General features: G+C 48.7%; 1 protein-coding gene across 2 annotated transcripts in view; it reads right to left on the bottom strand.

Annotated features, from left to right (window-relative positions):
- SLC25A26 (solute carrier family 25 member 26) overlaps positions 1-18,005 on the bottom strand; it is a 169,974-nt gene that overhangs the window by 32,213 nt on the left and 119,756 nt on the right. The window lies entirely within an intron of this gene.

Here is an 18,005-nt window from a genome sequence, read left to right as displayed (position 1 = left end):
TAAGTTGACCAGTCCCAAAGCTAAGCAATCATCACTATTAACAGTAATCTTAATGAGGCAGAAAAATGGCCAGAAAATAGTAACTTGCTGTAGACAACCCGCTAATTTAAGTGTTTCTCAACCTTGGCAACCTGAAGACATGTGGACTTCAACTTCCAGAATTCCCCAGCCTAGAGAATTCTGGAAGTTGAACTCCACATGTCTTCAAGTTGCCAAGGTTGAGAAGCACTGCTCTAACTATATAGCTAAGCTGCTTAGAATGTTATGGAGCTTTATATATCTAACAGCTGAGCAGTGAATCTGTATTCCCACCTGCCCCACTTTTTGGGCAGAAATACAAACATCTAAACTGAAATGCAATTTGCAGTTGCAAAAATAATAGCTAATCATGAGCACATTCTCCCCCCAATCTTCCCAGAAAACTGATTGACAGGCTGTTGCATCAATTCCCTAAACAGCAACCCCAATTCCAAGATGGTTGTGTTGTTGTTTTGTGTGTGTGTATGTTCTGAAGAATGCTGGAGAATGAAATTTCAACAGCCGAGTCTTGTATCAGTAGACAGAGCATATCCAAAGTAAGGTTCATCTCACAACCACAAAAGCCACAACTATTTCTGGAGAAAGACTCAGATTCAAAAGTTCAAGCCTAGCCCAGCCGTCTTTGTGATGCCTTCCAGATGTTTTGAAGTACCTTAGCTGCATGACCAGCTCTAAGGAACGGTGGCAGTTTCATCAGAAAACATTTGGAGGGCACCACATTATGAAGAGCTATTGCAGACAGTATTATCTCTAACCTAGGTTTATGCCAACTTCTTAAAAAGCTGAGCTGAGAGACAAGAACCAAGAAAACTGGGCAACACCCTTCCATATAAGTACTCAAAGCAATTTAGATGACCATGGCCAAAGGGAGAATGCAAACTGGCCAACAGGAAATAAGATAATCCCTTTACAATTTAATTATGGCATAGTCTTCCCCAGCAAAGCAGGGAAAGCCCTACTCTCAGAATCATTTAAAAATAGACCGCAGAATGCAGCACTTGAGAGCATACCACAGGGAATAATTCACCACTGGCACTTGACATAAATGAGCTAACATGTTTCTTTCCATTTCCTTCTTTTACATGGAGATCCAGCCGAAAATGTGAAAGAAAAAAGCAAAAAAAAAAAAAGCAGCAAACCCCCCACCCCCCACCCCTATCCGCTAAAGGGAAGGAGAGATTTTAAAGCCTGCAAAGTTTGGTGGATTTTTTAACTTAGAGAACACGGATGAGTACAGATTTTCTTAAAGAGCGCATTCTGCTGAACTTTAATGGGTTAAAGGAATGAGTTCTCTCACTCTGTTCTCTCCTCTCTCTCTCCCCCTCCCTCACACACATACTTCCGCTACCAATCCTTCTCTTGCACACATACTTCTCTCTTTTTTCCATTCTCTTCCCTTCCACAAATTTATCAGGGTGGGATTGAGGCCTTCCACCTGAGAATTGAGCCAATCAGTGGCAGAGATCTACTCTCCCACTACATACACATACTTGCTACTCTTCTCTCCTGTCGGTTCTCTTCCTCTCCCTCCCTTTTCTTTCTCCTTTCCATCTTCCATCTCATATTGGTCTCTCCTGCGTGTAATTACACAGAATGTTCATTTATGCTGTATATAGCATTGGGACATTGGGAAGACGTACGTGGATAGAAAGGAATCCCATAATATGACTATATGGGGCATTTTGAACGTGATGGAAAATCCTTTGGAGTCTGTTGCTTATGTTGGTTATGGTTAGAGATAAGAGATCTCTAAATTAAAAGACAGACAGAGAGATAGACAGACAGACAGACAGCTCTGCCACTGGGAAAACAAGGATTACTCTAACTATGGTATAGTTTTTAGATATTCTGCCTCAAGATGCTGCTTTGTTGTGAAATATATAGCAAATTATTTATCTTGTATGTTGTAATTGTTTTTCCCCAAATAATCTCATAAGGTGAATGCTTATGAGATATCAGATCAGATAATATTTTCTGTGTCTCTGAAAAAAATGATATAAATGCCTGGCAGGGGAAGATTTATCAAATCTGATGTCCTTCAGAATTTTTTACGGCTATCACAAGCCAGCCACAGTTGAAAGGCTGAGTTAAAATGCCTTTGTAAACGATTTTTTTTAAAAAAATGAAAACCTCAAGTGTATCTATCTTCTGTACCTGTCTGATATGCATATATTCATGGACAGACAGTTACGAGAACCACTGGAGAGGTATTGTCATAGACTGGCATTGAAAAGAACTAGGTTCAAGTCCACCCTCAGCTACAGAAACTCACTGGGTGCCTTTGGGACACTCTCTTTCTCTCTCTCAGATCACCCTACCTCACACGTCAGCTCTTGCTGGGTTAAACACAAGAGACCTCTCCATGGAAGGCACCTTAAGCTCTTGGAGGAAAGGCAGGAGATACATCTATCAAAGAAATAAAATAAATAACTACAGATTGAAATATTTTCCTCTGTGGAGTGAAGAAACTAAACAGCAAAAAGCAAATTGTTGTATAGGAACATTTTTCGGCTGTTTATGCCTCTCGATTGCAGCCATCAATTTCTAAGATTTCCTTTAGGGTACCAAAACAGAACAAACAAAACCCACAGAAGCTCAACATAGTTGTGTGGATCTACTACTTGAGACCAGATTTCAGTAAGGAGTAAGGAGGACACCCAAGTGATTTCCCCACAGGAAAATAACAAAGGGCATACATTTACCATTGACAGTGCAGTGAAGATTTTTTCAATAGTTCCTGAATATATTATTATGGGACTCACTCCTAAAAAGTCCCCAGATATAATATTCTGCATCGGTTAAGAATAAGCAAGAAAACAAGAAAAGATCAGTTGTTGTCGTTAGCTGCAAAGTCGTGTCCGACCCATCGCGACCCTATGGGCAATGTTCCTCCAGGCCTTCCTGTCCTCTACCATCTTCTGGAGTCCATTTAAGCTCACACCTACTGCTTCAGTGACTCCATCCAGCCACCTCATTCTCTATCGTCCCCTTCTTCTCTTGCCCTCAATCTTTCCCAACATTAGGCTCTTTTCCACTGAGTCCTTCCTTCTCATTAGGTGGCCAAAGTATTTGAGTTTTAGCTTCAGGATCTGGCCTTCTAAAGAGAAGTCAGGGCTGATCTCCTCTAGGCCTGACTGGTTTGATTGCTTTGCAGTCCAAGGGACTCGCAGGAGTCTTCTCCAGCACCATAGCTCAAAGGCCTCAATTCTTTGGAGCTCGGCCTTTCTTATGGTCCAACTTTCACTGCCATACATTGCAACTGGGAAGACCATAGCCTTGACTATACGCACTTTTGTTGTCAGGGTGATGTCTCTGCTTTTTAGTGTGCTGTCTAGATTTGCCATGGCTTTCCTCCCGAGGAGCAAGCGTCTTTTAATTTCTTGGCTACAGTCCCCATCTGCAGTGATCTTGGAGCCCAGGAAAACAAAATCTGTCACTACCTCCATTTCTTCCCCATCTATTTGCCAGGAATTGAGAGGGCCAGAAGCCATGATCTTGGTTTTCTTAATGTTAAGTTTCAACCCAACTTTTGCACTCTCCTTCTTCACCCGCAACAAGAGGCTCTTTAGTTCTTCTTCACTTTCTGCCATTAGAGTGGTATCATCTGCATATCTTAGGTTGTTGATATTTCTCCCGGCAATCTTAATTCCAACTTTTGATTCATCTAGCCCTGCCTTTCTCATGATGTGCTCTGCATATAAGTTAAATAGGCAGGGCGACAGTATACAGCAATGCCGGACTCCTTTCCCAATTTTGAACCAATCAGTGCTTCCATGTCCAGTTCTCACTGTTGCTTCTTGGCCCACATATGGGTTTCTCAAGAGACAAATAAGATGGTGTCGGGCCTCGGGAGCCCGACACTCGAGGGGGGGTCCCTCCGCCTCCCCGGCAACCCCCGCCTGCCGCCCGCTGGACCAACCTGCCTTCTCGGGGAACTGCGTCCCTGTAGCGGCCTGAGAGACACCAGGGGCCGCGTCGCCGCCTCAGCCGCCCTCGCCCAACGCCGCGCAGCACCGAACAACGCCTGGCGGCGCGTCGGCAGCCCGGACAACGGCTGACTTCGTCTGGCGGCGTTGCGGGGGTTCGGGAAGCCTGGGAGGCCGCGCCGCCGCCAGGGTCGTCCTCCTCCGCACAGCTGACCGGCGGAGGCTCGGGCCCACTCACGGCGGCCGGGGGAGGTTCGGGACCTACGGCGGGTTCGTCGGGAGACAGGCTCCTTCCCGCCGCGGTGCCTGGGTGGCTAGGTATTTTGGGTGTAAAAGAGCACAGGGGGGTCCGGAGTAGGGCATGGCAGGGAGCTGGTGAGGGGGTGGAGCACGGTGATGGTAACGCACAAGGGGAGGCTTACCTGATTGAGCGGCGAGCAAAGGGATTTGTAGGGGTGGGGTGGGGCAGTTATAGGGAATGGGAGGGCGTGGGCGTGTTTGGGTGGAGTAAGGGTGGGGGTTTTGGGTGTGTATATAATAGCGTTGGCTGCAGATAGCGGCCAACGCTGGCTTTGTTTCTTGTTGCGGCTGTTGCATTGAAGAATAAAGTGCTAGCAGATCGCATTGGATGTCTCTCGTTCCTGTGTTCGGCAATCTGCCCTGCTCGCTGCAGGACGAGTTTTGACAGAAAGCCAGCGTTTTCCTTAGCATCGTGGCCTGACTGCCTTTCTGCTGTGTTCCGTTTGTGCGCCATGGCAGAGGGTTCGCAAGGGGCTGCTTTGGAGACTGCATCGGAGGAGGCTGGCGTGGCCGGGGCGGAGGCGACAACCCCTCCGGAGAGGGACGTGGAGGACGTCCAGCCTGCTGTGAGGCCTAAAGTGCGGGAAGTACCACCAGCAGACCCCGCGGTGGAGTCCCAGGGTGCTAGTAGCCAGACCCAGGGGGGGGAGTGGTGGCTGAGCTCGATCCTGGGGCGCACAGGGCTCGAGCACGGACGAACGGGCCGGCCCAGCGGGGCTCCACTGGGTTGGAGGGAGCGTCGGTTGACTGATGACGACGGTGAGGAATACAGTTATTCAACCGCACCCGGGAGCCAGACTATGGACGTGCTGCGTGACAGGTTCGGAGAAGTCGGGGCACGTGACGGCGGTTCCTGGATGGCCATGGGCCCTGACGAAGACACGGGACAGTGGTCTCTTGGGGGGGCTCCCAGTCGGCCAGCAACGTCCCGTTTCCGACTGGCCAGCCCAAAGTTCAAGGTGCCTGGGGAGGGCGGCGTACGGGCTCCGTCCACACGAGCACAAGGAGGGCGTGAAGCCTGGCCAACGCCTGACCGAGGCCCTGAGCGTCCGGCACCCAGATCGGTGGGGGTGTCCCAGGCTCAGACCCGTCCACCTGTTGGGCATTGGGGTCCGGGTGTGGTGTGGGGACCCCCACCGCTCACCACGACCTATGATGGGCATCCCGACCGCCTGGCCATGTTCCTAGGGCAGGTGATTAACCATCTGGACGGGTATGCCCATGCCTATCCATCACAGTGGGCAATGGTGGTGGCGGTCACCGCGTGCCTTCAGGGAGAGGCTGCAACCTGGGCAGCGGACCTTTACAGCGACCACGCCCGCGAACTCGGGGACGTGCGGTTGTTCTTGGAAGCCCTGTGCGTCCGCTTCGAAGACGTGTCCCGCCTACATCGCGCGGAGGCTGAAGTGTTAGCCATCAGGCAGCGAGGACGACCGGCAGAGGAGTATGTGCTCGAATTCCGAAGGGTTGCGGGCAGGTTACGCTCGTGGCCCGAGCGCTTGTTGGTGCACCACTTCCGGGCCGGTCTGGATGGGGCTCTCCGACGGGCATGTGTGGTGCGGGGGGTTCCTGCGCGGCTTCAGGATTGGTTCCGGGTGGCGGTGGAGCTAGATATTGGGTTACAGGACACCCGGGGCAGGCCAGTAGTGGGTCCTGGAGCCTGGAGGGCCCCGGAGGGGCCGAAGACCGAGAGCCGGAAGTCCGAGCCGGCGGCGACACAACCCGGCCCCCTACCGATACCCCGTCCAACAATCCGCTGCTTCCGCTGCGACCAACCGGGCCATCGGGCAGTAGACTGCCCGTTACCTCCGCCACGACCGGGGCCCAACCCTCCGGTGGCGCCGGTCCCGACCCCCAGGAGAGTTGCGGAACGCTCCAGAACAGCGTACCAGGTGGCTGACAAGACACCCCGAACATCAACACCGGTGCGTCCAGTGGGTCCAGCGGATGGACGAACCGACACATCCGACGGGTCTGAGGATCACGAGTACGAAGAGGACCCGATGGTAAGTGCTCCAGTATGCCCTTTTGTGCTGCCTGTGGTGTTGATAAGCCCACGAACAGGTGAGAGGAGGGAGTGTAAGGCTTTGATTGATACAGGTAGCACGCGCTGCCTCATTAGCCTGGTGATGGCAAGGGAGGCCGGTATCCCCCTTCAGCGGCTCCCCAAACCTATCCGATTTCAGCAGGTAGACGGGTCCCTTTTGGGTGGAGCACCTATTACGCATGTAACGGCACCGGTGAGAATGGAATTGGGTACACACTGGGAAACTCTCCGGTTTGTCGTGGTGCCGTCTATGACGGAGGCGGTCATCCTGGGGCTTACGTGGTTGGACCGGTGGGGCCCCACGGTTTGGTGGGAGGGGGGATGCCGACACCTCCGTCTCGGGGCAGGGCCCCAGCCTCCTGCAAAGCATTCCTTCATGGGTCCGGAGGGGATTGGTGGGCCAGAGGGGGCCGCTGGGGTGGGGACTGGGCTTGAGACTCAGGTGCCACGGGAGTACAGCGATCTCGCAGATGTCTTCGATGAGAAGGAGTGCGATGCCTTGCCACCCCATCGCCCGACGGACTGCGCTATTGAGCTGGAGCCAGGGGCAAAACTGCCGAAACCCCGCATGTACGCAATGGCGCCCCGGGAGATGCAGGAGCTTCGTCAATACATAGACAAGAACCTGCGGAGGGGGTTCATCCAGCCCGCTCGGTCTAAGATGGCAGCCCCTGTCTTGTTCAGAGAGAAGAAAGACGGGTCCCTAAGACTGTGCGTTGATTATCGAGGGGTTAACGCGGTATGTGTAGAGCACTTGTACCCCCTCCCTTTGGTGAAGGACCTTTTAGCTCATTTGGCTACGGGCCGGGTGTTCACCAAGTTAGATCTCAGGGAAGCGTACTACCGGGTCCGGATTAAAGCTGGTGATGAATGGAAGACGGCTTTTAATTGCCCGTTGGGAAGTTTTCAGTTTAGGGTAATGCCGTTTGGACTGCAAGGAGCCCCCGCGGTCTTCATGCAGTTGATCAACCAAGTCCTGCATGACCATTTGTACCGGGGGGTCCTAGTCTATCTTGATGACATCCTCATATATACATCAACACTGGAGGAGCATGTTGCCTTAGTCCGGAGTGTGCTGACCAAGCTGAGGGACGCCCGGTTATATGTGAAGCTCTCCAAATGTGAGTTTCACAAGCCCCGGTTGGACTATTTGGGGTATCGGGTGTCCTCCAACGGGGTGGAGATGGACCCGGGGAAGGTGGAGGCTATCCAACAGTGGCAGGCCCCACGAACCCGGAAACAGTTGCAGAGCTTTCTAGGCTTTGCTAACTTTTATCGACAATTTATTCCACACTTCGCTTCCATTGCCCTGCCACTCACGGATCTACTGCGGACTAAACAGTTGGCAACATTGCCGCGGCCAGGGCAGAAGCTTGCGTGGACCACTACCTGCCAACGGGCTTTCGAGGCGCTCAAGGCACAATTTGCGAAGGAGCCTGTCCTACAACACCCGAACCCTGATCTACCCTACGTAGTACAGGCTGACGCGAGCGACGTGGCTGTTGGAGCCGTCCTTCTGCAACGGCATGCAACGGGAGGTTTACGGCCCTGCGCTTATGCCTCCAAGAAGCTGACGACCGCGGAGAGGGCTTGGGCTATCTGGGAGAAAGAGGCCTTCGCGGTCCGTTGGGCCTTGGGGACTTGGAGACATCTTCTGGAGGGGGCTAGCCAGGAGTTCGAGGTTTGGACGGACCATAAAAACTTGGAAGCCCTGCAGACACCCCGCCGTCTGTCCCCGAAACACGTACGGTGGGCCCAATATTTTCAACGCTTCCGGTTTCGCCTCAAGTATGTGCCCGGGGGTAGAAATTTCCTGGCGGATGCCTTATCTCGGCTACCACAGTACGACTGTCGAAAAGAGGAGGTAGTACAGGCACTGGTACCGCCGCCCCGCCCGGTAGAGGAGACGGGGCACAAGGCCAATGTTGTGACGGACGGTTTCCTGCGGGTCTGTAAGGGAGCTTTGGCGACTGATGAATGGGCACAGGCGCACCCCGACACCCTCTCGTTGCGGGATGGCTTAGCTTGGCACGGGGCCAGACTGTATGTGCCTGCAGCGGCACGGGATCAAGCGCTCTATCAATGCCATGACGCCAGGCAGGCAGGTCATTACGGGTTCGTGAAAACCCTGCATCTGGCCCGCCGCCAGTTCTGGTGGCCGACCATGAGACGAGATATTGAAAGTTACGTACAGAGGTGCCGCATTTGCGCAACCACGAAGTCCTCTACTAACAAACCGGCGGGTCTTCTGCAACAGGTGGCAGACCCCATACGACCCTGGCAGGACATTGCCATGGACTTTGTGGTCGAGCTGCCGGAAAGCAGGGGATATAACGTTTTGTGGACAGTAATAGACTTGTTCTCGAAACAAGCCCACTTTATCCCCTGCAAGGGGTTGCCTTCAGCCCGTCGACTGGCTTGGCTGTTTGTCCAACATATATATCGTCTCCACGGGGTGCCACGACGCATCATCTCTGACCGTGGGGTACAGTTCACGGCCCGGTTCTGGAGGGATTTCGTGCGTTATATTGGAGCAACACAGGGCCTGAGCTCGGCATATCACCCAAGCACAAATGGAGCTGCAGAACGTGCAAACGCGGCGGTGGAGCGATACCTGCGTTGCTACATCTCATATCAGCAGTCTGAATGGGCGGATCTGCTAACCTTTGCGGAAGTAGCCTACAACAACGCAGTGCATAGCAGCACTGGCTTCTCCCCCTTTAAAGTAGTCTCGGGTTATGAATTCGTCCCCATTGCAGGTTGTGAACAGGGTGCCCCAGCATCCTGCACACCTGGGGAGTGGATGCACCAGTTGGAAGAGGTGTGGGGGGTGGCAAAGAAGGCGTTAGAGCGAGTTACAGAAACGTACAAAGAGCAGGCAGACAAAAAGAGACGGCCATTTGCACCCCCTAAAGTAGGTGATCTGGTATACCTTTCCACGAAGTACCTGCGGCTACAAGTGCCCTGTAAAAAGCTGGGCCCCAAATATCTCGGTCCATTCCGAGTTATACAAGTGGTAAACCCTGTCACCGTCAGGTTGCGGCTACCCCCCCTCCTTGAGAAGATACACCCCGTCTTCCACAGTAGCCTGCTGAAACCTGCTACAACCGCCTCTGTGGCAGTGGGGGAGGGCGGCCCTGGGCCTGTATACGGCAACCACTATGAGGTACAGGAGATCCTGGACTCCCGAAAACGGAGGGGCCGAGTGCAGTACCTAGTGCTCTGGAAGGGATACCCCATGGAGGAGGCCACCTGGGTGCGGGATGGGGATGTGTGCGCACCACGCCTTCTCCGCACGTTCCACCGAAAACATCCAGGGAAGCCGGGAGGGATCGAGGGGGGGACAGCAGGACACATAACGGAGCACTCATCTCTCTCCTCTTACATTCCAGGTGGGCCCCTGGTAGAGGGGGCAGCATGTCGGGCCTCGGGAGCCCGACACTCGAGGGGGGGTCCCTCCGCCTCCCCGGCAACCCCCGCCTGCCGCCCGCTGGACCAACCTGCCTTCTCGGGGAACTGCGTCCCTGTAGCGGCCCGAGAGACACCAGGGGCCGCGTCGCCGCCTCAGCCGCCCTCGCCCAACGCCGCGCAGCACCGAACAACGCCTGGCGGCGCGTCGGCAGCCCGGAAGGCTCAGGAGGCCGCACCGCCGCTTCACCCCCCCTTGACCGACGCCGCGCAACAGCTGACTGTGCTGGGCGGCGCGGCGGCGGCTCGGAAGCTTCGGGAGGCTGCGCCGCCGCTTCAGCTGTCCTCCTTTTCCGCTGCACAACGGCTGACTTCGTCTGGCGGCGTTGCGGGGGTTCGGGAAGCCTGGGAGGCCGCGCCGCCGCCAGGGTCGTCCTCCTCCGCACAGCTGACCGGCGGAGGCTCGGGCCCACTCACGGCGGCCGGGGGAGGTTCGGGACCTACGGCGGGTTCGTCGGGAGACAGGCTCCTTCCCGCCGCGGTGCCTGGGTGGCTAGGTATTTTGGGTGTAAAAGAGCACAGGGGGGTCCGGAGTAGGGCACGGCAGGGAGCTGGTGAGGGGGTGGAGCACGGTGATGGTAACGCACAAGGGGAGGCTTACCTGATTGAGCGGCGAGCAAAGGGATTTGTAGGGGTGGGGTGGGGCAGTTATAGGGAATGGGAGGGCGTGGGCGTGTTTGGGTGGAGTAAGGGTGGGGGTTTTGGGTGTGTATATAATAGCGTTGGCTGCAGATAGCGGCCAACGCTGGCTTTGTTTCTTGTTGCGGCTGTTGCATTGAAGAATAAAGTGCTAGCAGATCGCATTGGATGTCTCTCGTTCCTGTGTTCGGCAATCTGCCCTGCTCGCTGCAGGACGAGTTTTGACAGATGGTCTGGTACGCCCATCTCTTTAAGAACTTGCCACAGTTTGTTGTGATCCACACAATCAAAGGCTTTAGCATAGTCAATGAAGCAGAAGTAGATGTTTTTCTGGAACTCTCTAGCTTTCTCCATGATCCAGCGTATGTTGGCAATTTGATCTCTAGTTCCTCTGCCTCTTCAAAATCCTGCCTGTACTTCTGATAGTTCTCAATCCACATACTGCTGGAGTCTAGCTCGTAGGATTTTTTAGCATAACTTTACTAGCATGAGAAATGAGCGCAATGGTGCGATAGTTTGAACATTCTTTGGCACTGCCTTTCTATGCATTTATTAATGATGGTTGCCGCCTCCCAGGGTCATGTGATCACTTTTTGCGATCTTCTGACAAGCAAAGTCAATAGGGAAGCCAGATTCACTTAACAATCGTGTTAAGAACTGCAGTGATTCATTGAACAACTGTGGCAAGAAAGGTTGTAAAATGGGGCAAAACTCACTTAACAACTATCTTGCTTAGCAATAAAAATGCTGGGCTGAACTGTGGTCGTAAGTCAAGGATTACCTGTGTTTTCATGAAGTCAAAAGATAAACCTGAAACCCAATGCCCCTAAAACAGTCACATGGTTAACCATAAACTAAAATAGTCGAATACAATTATGATTATTTTGCTCTTTTAAAAGATGGAAAATAACAAAAGCTTTTTATCTGTGTCTTTTAGGACAAATTATCTCTGAACCTAAAAATTAATCCCTGGTCAGGCATTAATATACGTACCTAAGGTTTCACTCACCCAATTTCTTTCTAATAATTTCTTTATCTGATTGCCTGGGACATGTACTATTAGAGGCAGCAGAATATAATTAATCATGTTTTTGTTCCAGGATAGTATCTGTTCCCACCAGTGTTCCCAGTATCGGAAAGGAAAAAATGACAAGCAGTGCACTTTTACAGCAGACGGTGATGCCAAGGCTGTGTCATGTGTATTTTATTAGATCCAAGCCTGAATAAAAGACTTTGTTTTCCACTTCAAAGGACCCATCCCAATCTTCTGCTCTTCCTTTATGAATAACAAATTTAAAATAAATCTTTGGGATGAAACGCATGGAAACTCATAGCATCTCCCTGTCTTCCTAGGTCGCTTATGTGCTATGTTCCTTTGGTTTATTATTAAATTGTTTGAGAAATTTCAACATATGACCTATGTTGGAATGCAAATATATTTCTGTATTCCATAAGATACAAAGAACATCCTTCTCAAAAGACAAAGGATATTCTCATGTTGCATTATATTTAAGACTCTAATACTTTTTACCACATGTGTCTCATCTTCATCCACCTGCTATATAATTTTTACTAGTACAATACTTGCACATCATTGTTTGATAGATAAGGCTTCTCTTGGAGAGAAGGAAAATGTGCACTGCTGCATTCAATACAGACAACATTTCACTATTTCCGGACAAAGAAAATTAATCTTATGATTTTTAAAAAAACAACAACCATGCTACCTCATTAACAATGTTAAATCTTCTGCAAGTACGGGTAATCCTCCACTTGATAACCATTTGTTTAATGACTGTTTGAAATTACAACAGCCCTGAAAAAAGTAACTTACGACTGTTTTTACATTTATGACCATTGCCGCATCTCCATGATCATGTAATCAAAATTCGGACATTTGGCAACTGGCATGTATTTATGATGGCTGCAGTGTCCCAAGGTCATGTGGTCACCTTTTGTAACCTCCTGACATGCAAAGTTATTGAGAAAGCCAAATTAACCATGTTACTAACTTAACAACTGTGGCAAGAACAAAAGGGATAAAATTCAGTGGTACCTGAACATCCGGTTCTCTGCGTGCATGCAGGCCTGGGCCTCTGAGGACTAGAATGGACTTCCGGAAGTGACATCCATGCATTTCCTGTGGGCTGTTCTAGGCCTGGTAGGCCTCCTCCAGGCCTCCAAGGCCTAAAACAGACTTCCAGAAGTAACACCAACGCACTTCCGGCGGCCCATTCTAGATTTGGGAGGCCTCCACCAGGCCTAGAATGGACTTCCAGAAGTGATATCCATGCACTTCTGGTGGGCTGTTCTAGGCCTAGGAGACCTCCTCCAGGCTTCCAAGGCCTACAACATACTTCCAGAAGCAACATGGGTTCAGCCGGTTCTCTGAACTCAAGCGAATCAGCTGAATCTCACCACTGACAAAATTCCCTGGATTTGCTTGCTTAGCAGAAGAAATTTCGGGCTCAATTGTCCTCCTATGTCAAGGACCACCTGTACTCCAAAATGTTTAACATAAATACCCACAAAAATCTTGATATCTGTTTCTACCAATGAGAACAAAAACTGAAACATTCTACTACACTTAGATGCAAACACTTCACATACATAAGTTTAGACTTGTTGCTATTCTTCTTTTCTTCCTTTCTGTCAGCAGTCTGACACAATCTAGCGAAGCAATCTTGTCACTCTAGTTTTCTTTATTTTTATTTTGTTCACTACTAGCCAGATAACTATGCTCATTAACACTTCAAATACGTGTTGGGACAGCAGGTCAGAAAAGATTAAAATGGAAGAATTTTCACTGTAGTAAGAGATTAAGATGGTAATTTTTGAAGATAACTCCTTCCTCTTTCTGATTGAAAAGTGACAACTGGATATATAATAGTCATGCTTAGGAAGCCCCAAATTAACTAATAATAGCCAAACTGTATGTACTTCTCATACTAAGCTCCTAGATACTGATCTCAATTTCTTCTCCCTAGTGAAACCCAGTTTTATTTTATTTTTTAAAAAAGAGAAGGGCTATGCTTGGAAGCCCAGCAATAATATCAGATTTGTTTCAACATATTGTCCAGGGGGACAAAAATAGAGATTGGTAGTAGATTGAGGGTACTAGGTATATCTAGTTTAACAAAGAGAAGGATTGGAGTGATATGATAGCAGTCTTCCAAGGATTTGAGGGACTGTCACAGAAAAGAGAGAGTTGACCTATTCTCCAAAGCACCTGAGGGCAGGACAAGAAGTAACAGGTGGAAGATCATTAAAGAAAGAGCCAGCCTAGAACTAAGGAGAAATTTCGTGTCAGTGAGAACAATTAATCTGTGGAATGGTTGGCCTTCAGATGTTGTGAATGCTCCATCACTAGATGTTGTCAAGAAGACACTGGAGAGCCATTTGTCCGGAATGATATAGGATCTCCTACTTGAATAGGGGATGGACTTGAAGACCTCCAAAGTCCTTTCCAACACTATTATAGCAATAGCATTTAGACTTATATACTGCTTCATCGTTCTTTACTGCCCCTTTCTAAATGATTTACAGAGTCAGCATATGGGCCTCAACAATCTGGGTCTTCATTTTACTGAATGATGGAAGGCTGAGTCAGCCTTGAGCCTTTTAGAATGAAACTCTTGACAGTGGGCAGAATTAGCCTGAAATACCGCATTCTAACCACTGCACCACCAAGACTCTTATTACCGTATATACTTGAGTATAAGCCGAATTTTTCAGCCCACTTTTTGGGCTGAAAAATTCCACTTCGGCTTATACTCCAGTCAACAAAAAAACTTACCGAGGACTTGTGCGCGGCCGAGGCTTTGGTGCTACTTTCAGAGCCTTCTCCGCTAATCAGCTGTCTGCCCATCAGCTGTCCATAGGGATGCTGCAAAGCTCTCCTTCTCTAGGCCTTGGACTCCCTCCTGGCTGAAGAGTAGATGAACCAAGCCAGCAAGGAGACAAAATGTTTCTGCAGCTGTTTTTCCTCTGAAGTTTTTTTTTTTTTAAAGTAATCTCCGAAGGTTATGCCAGAAAATGGAGGACGCTGGGTCTTTGCAAGCTTTAGCTGTCCACCTGGCTGCCTGAAGGCCGCCCTTTTCAGGCAGTCTGACAGACAGCTAAAACTTGCAAAGACCCAGCGTCCTCCATTTTCTGGCACAACTTTTAAGGATTTATTATTATTATTCCTACTACTACTATTACTACTACTACTACTTCAGGAGTAAAAAGTTGCAGAAAAAAATTCTCTCCTTACTAGCTTAGTTCCTCTACTCTTCCATCTGGAGCCAAGGTAAGATTTTAAAAAGGGATATTGGTTGGAAGGCAGAGGGAGAGTTTAGTTTTAGCATCTAAAAAAAGGGGGGGGAAATCAGCGAGTACATCCCAACCAGCTTTTTATGTTTTTGTTATTGAAGAAATATGGGGGAGGGGGAGGGGTTCTGGGGTGGGTTGGGGAGGGGATAATATTGTAACTTCAATAAAAATTTTCAATAAAAAAAAAGAAATATGGCTTTCTGGGGGAAGGTGGGGAGGGCGTTAAGGAAGGAAAGGGTTTTTGGAAGCTCGTCCTGAAGCTGCCTTTTGTGCAAGGGGCCTTTTCTCAAAGCCTAGAGAGGCAGCTTTGTTGCCTCCCCGTAGACAGCTGATGGGCGAATACCAAAAGCTCCAAAAGGCTAGGGAACTAGTCCCAGAACAAAACGGAGACCTGCCTGACGGCAGAGGCTTGCAGAGCGCGGATCCAGCCTCCGAGGCATGCAGAACGGCGGATCGGCTTATACTCGAGTCAACAACTTTTCCCAGTTTTTGGGGGTGAAATTGGGGGTCTCGGTTTATACTCGAGTCGGCTTATACTCAAGTATATACGGTATTCTATGTTTTATGTTCTAGGAGCAGTAGTAGTAGTAATAGTAGTAGTAGCAGCAGCAGCAGCAGCAGCAGCATGCATTACATTCTGAAGTTAATTCCAGCAGGTAAGATAAGCATCTGGAGAGCCATTGCCACTCAAAGCAGATTGCCTGATGAATACTCCACCAAAGGTTGGAATCAACAGGATTACTTAACTAGGGCCATATCCTAGTATACTCCATTTCAGCAACTTCCAGAATCCTCTCTGGTCTTCCACAGAATTTTTTACTGGCATAGCTGAAAATTAGCAGAAAGTCTTTCTGCTATTCTGAGTCAAGAAGGACGACAAAAGCTATTGACTGAAAGGCTAGATAACTGATAAGAAGGATAGCCGTAGAGATATGCCTGAAAACTCTGCCATCTCATCTTTACAGCTCAGCCATGATTTGTTTAACAGGAGGCTCATCTACTGTACCTTCAAAGGAGCTGGGAAAAAGGAAAGTCCTGACTAGTGCAATATATTTAGGATCATCACTCAGTCCACTGATGGGACTTAGTAAGGGGGAGATCTATGTATATAGCCTTGAGTCCCTGCATGAAAAGTGGATTAAATCAAGTACATAAACACATTCACAATCACCAGAAATTACTGGCTCCTACACTAGGACTTCCTGGGGGCATGGTGGCCTAATGGTTAAGATGCTGGACTTGTCAACCGGAAGATCAGCAGTTTGAGATCCAAGTACTGCATATAGGGTGAGCTCCCGTTCTTGCTCCAGCTCCTGCCAACCTAGCAGTTCAAAAGCTTGCAAATGAGAGTAGATAAACAGGTACCACGAAGGTAACAGTGCCTCGGCATATAGTCATGCTGGCCACATGACACAGAAGCGTCTTCAGCTGGCTCCCTCAGCTAAGAAATGGAGATGAGCATTGCCCCCTAGTGTTGGACATGAGTGGGCAGGGGAAACTTTTACCCTTTTACACTAAGAAGAACTGCATAGTCCAGGGGTAGGCAACCTCGGCTCTTTTATGACTCATGGACTTCAACTCCCAGAATTCCTGAGTCAGCATAGCTGACTGGGAGTTGAAGTCCATGAGTCATAAAAGAGCCAAGGTTGCCTACCCCTGGCATCCTTCCTGCCCAATTCAAGATTGCCTCTTAGGCCAGCCAAGTTCTTCCTTAGTTGCCAGAAAGTTTTATAACCATCATGCTCATGCAGGATCTATACTTTTGTATCCCCTCTCAAATTCTTTTAATGTGTGAAGAAATTTAGATATGCCATCCTTAAGATAGTGTTGTTGTTGTTTTTTTTAAAAAAAGCTCAAAGATACCCTTCTCATTCATGATGATAGATGTGAGGTTTAACTGAGCTCCCAGCACTAAGTAACACTAGAAGAGCTCATACCAGAGATTAAATCCTATTATTACAATCCTGGGACTGACTTCCTTCAGAGATTCCTTCCAGCTTCTGCCTACTTTTGCCATAAACCTATATGTCCAAAAGATATTCCAATGAATGTCTTTAGGAAATGTTTCTTTGTAGACAATTTTGCAGATCAACAAAAGATTAGTGCATCATACAATGAGATATTGGCAAAGAAGCACCAAATTCTCAAATTAGGGAGCTCACAAATTAGGAATCACTACTCACAGGATGGTTGCAAAACATTTTAAAACCTAATCCGGCCTACAAGGATAAAACAGGAGCCAAGTCACTTTGGATAGTGAGATGAGCAGCATATACATTTAATAAATAAATACTAAATAAATAAGTAAATAAAAGATGTCAAAACTCTATCAGGCTTTGTTCCTTGCTTGGCCTGTACAAGCTTGCAGTAGCAACTCTAGTACCACAAATTAGAAAATCCCCAGATTAAAATTTAATCATTCAAATAGTATATTTATTTCTTGCATGACCACTGAGATATTTATTTATTTATTTATTGCTACAAAACTCCATGTAGCATTTGAAGAAATCGTGGTATTCACTGGGGTACCTTTTGTGTGGTGCTATCCAAACTTGTGGTTTAAATGCAAAGCCGTTGAAGAATAAATATATTTGGGTTTTTTTATTTTTTTTATTTTTTTGTACACATTTAGAGTGAAGCAGAGAGACCTTTTTTTTTCAAGAAAAAGGATTGCATTTCATTCTAAAAGCAGGTTTGGAAGCCCTGGAGAAACACCCTGTGTTTCTGTTCTTTGGCAGCTTGTTTTCAAACAAGCTGTCTCTTTCCAAATTCTTAAGTGGTTTCAAAGGGTGTTTTAACGTTGCCAGTAAGGCCCTTTCTCCTTGCTCTTGCTGCATACAGATGGTGCACAAGAATGTCTTTGACAATATTTTAAAGCCACTGTGAATAACCATTCTTGTGACACGAATAAAGCAATGGCTTGTTTGCTGAACAGCTGAGGCTACAGTGTTCTTTGCGGGGCCAAGAGGAGAGGGGGGGGAAAGAGAGAAGAAAAGGCTACCATTAGGTAAATGGCAAGTACGCTCCCACTGTCTGGAAGTGACATCATCTCCTTTGAAACGGTGCCCTAGAAATCGGGTTTTCGGGAAAGAGCACCCAACCAAATGGTAGACACGTTAGTGTTACAGAATGATTAGTGTTTAATCCCCCAAAGAAGCACAGTCGTTACGGCAAGATGGAGAAGTGAATGGTAGAACACTTATTGCACAGCTTGCAAGGAAATGGATTTAAAGCTTTGTCTGGGTTTTATCTAGCCTGAGTTTTAATGCCAC

Source organism: Vipera ursinii (genome assembly GCF_947247035.1).
Source record: "Vipera ursinii genome assembly, chromosome: 2".
NCBI lineage: Eukaryota > Metazoa > Chordata > Lepidosauria > Squamata > Viperidae > Vipera > Vipera ursinii.
The sequence above is the reverse complement of the archived record's forward strand: the minus strand, read 5'-3'. Positions and strand labels throughout refer to the sequence as shown.